Raw genomic sequence first — 2,589 nt, forward strand, 5'->3', positions numbered from 1 at the left:
TATCATTACTTATAGAAAATGTTTGCGTGTATACTTATATATTTATATGTAGGTAAAAAAATTTAGCTACCATTTTTAGCCACAACGACGATTTTTAGCTCTTTTTTAGCCCTTTTTTAGCCTGAATTTAGCTACCGCTAAAAAAGTTTCGCGGCAACACTGCACCTTATATTAATTCGCCTTGTGCTGTATTCTCAGGAAAGAAAATTGGAGTGATACGAGGGTAGTTTAATTTAAGTTGAGCTCAGGGCATTGTATCTAGGTTGAATTGTTAAAGGAAGAAAAAAAATATGAAATTCGGATGAGAGTATTATTATGAAAATGAGGCTATAATTTATTAATTTTGGTGTGTGTATTTTGCTTGCGCGCAAGAGGAGATATGGGGTAATGACGGACGATAGGACTGATTGACATAGGAGGACGGGATGGCTGACCAACGGACTTAGTCAGGTTAAGGGGCGTTGTAAGGTGAGAGGAGTCAGCACAACGCCCATGGTTTCGCGTCGACCGGACGCCGAAGAGGGTGGGTAGACTCCGCCTGACAGGACTGGACATTGCGTTTTCTGCTGTCTTTTGTCTTCGAGTTCGTTTCTTTTGCATATTTCTTTGTAAATTATTCGGCATGAACTTTATTTGTTAGTGTAGCGTAGGCAAGGCGAGTACACAAAAACCCACCCCAACCGATGAGCTATGCCAAGAACCACCAGCATGCCGACGTTCCACTCGACCGTGCCACAAACTTACTTACTACTTACAAGTGATTATATGACGAGTACATTTTCGCACACTCGGTCGTTATATTTCAATTCATTTGGCGTCTAAAAATTTATTTGGAGCAGGTATTTTCTTACAAAAACCTGCAATTTTTAAAATATGGACTGTGGTGCAATAATTCTAGACATAATTTTTCAGTAATATCTCTTCTTTTCTTTTCCTGAAATGTATTTTGTACATGCACACAGAGACTTTTTACAATTTCGACATGTTATATAGTTAAAACGCTCACATTTATTGAATTTTGTTGCAATTATCCACTTTTTAATAATTTCGACAGATTTTATGCCAAAGACACTAATTTTTATGCAATTTTAATGCAAACATTAACTTTTTCACTAATATTTCCACATAAAATGTAAACAATGCGTGCACAACGATTAGCAAACGACAGTACCGTACTTATCCGTTTCTGCATCCTCTACGATTTGCCTATAACTAGCCGATAACGACAAGTGTGCAGATCTCCTTTGAAATGCATGTGCTCGGCCCAAAATTTCAGGGCGAGACGATAACGCAACTATGATTGGACGACAAGTGTGCAGATAGCCTTAGGCGGCACTGTGCGACAGCTTAATTTTGCACCGTGGAGTATAACGTCAAAATTATGTGTTTTTTGTAGTTAGTGTAATTTTTTACTTATATACGGCTAACCCTACCTTGTTTAAATGCGCCTATCTGTAAAGAAACAAAGCGTGTGTGGTATATTCATTATTCATTTTTTGGACCACTGTCAATTACTCAAAGAATGTCGACTGAATAATTCCAATGACATTTGTTAACGTTGTGCTATTTGTGAACCAAATGAAAAAAGTGGTGCATTTTAGGAGCTGGTGTAGTTTTCGTACTCATCTCAATGATTAAATAGTACCAAAAAGTTAAAGGTAGAATTTTGATTTGAAAGAAATACTGCTACACACTAAAATATTATTTTTTTATTCAATCTAATCAGATTTGTACCAAAATCCATGAATTTACACCAATTTATACACCAGTGTGCTACTTGAGTTAGCTTGTTAAAATATAAATCGAGATCCGGAGGGCTTGCTGCTGAACAGTGGTCTTGATTATGCGTATCTATTGGAGATGTCAATGAAAACTGATTACTCAACGTACTTCAGATAACTTAAAATTTTGATAGAATTTTATTTAAAGTATATAGAAAATAAATTCAAGGTTGCCAAGCATTTCTTATGGTCTTAAAGTACTGCCAGTCTATGTTGAAAGTACATTCTTGTCCTTTTGACAGCACATTAGTAATATTTAGGGTGCTCACAGTTCTATATTATCTACTGTGTTAATTTTTCCACCTGGTAACTGCGCAACAATTTACCGTGTGGCAACTTTGTTTGTTGCTGGTTCCCATACTAATTGGGCCTGAGCACACTAGCCTGCTCAGTCGGACTGAGCAGTCCACCACTCGAACGCAAATTGGACTAGGCAGTCGGCCGAAAACAGGTTTCAGTTTTGTATACATGAACTACGCATGATTATGTTAGTGCATGTGGCACATGCAAACAAGACGAAATAGAAAACATGTTGTCTATGTGTGCGTGTAAGTCCACGCAATATAAATAAATCCACTATTTTCGCGGGCTGAAATGAGCGAGGTAAACTCGAACTCTCTTCCCCCTGTTATCCACACAAAACCCGTTTTACGCGGACTGAGCAGTCCAGTGTGCGGAAGCCCATTAGAGATAACACGTTTGGGCAAAACTACTCGACTTTGTCTCATATTTTTGTTTTGTGTTAAACTGGCATCTCTGAGCTAATTATATGTTAGTGTTTGGCCGAGCTTCTCCTCCGATTTGTGGC

Source organism: Rhagoletis pomonella, unplaced genomic scaffold (assembly GCF_013731165.1).
Source record: "Rhagoletis pomonella isolate Grant_MI unplaced genomic scaffold, Rhpom_1.0 Rhpom_scaffold_00005, whole genome shotgun sequence".
In the NCBI taxonomy this organism is placed as follows: Eukaryota; Metazoa; Arthropoda; class Insecta; order Diptera; family Tephritidae; genus Rhagoletis; species Rhagoletis pomonella.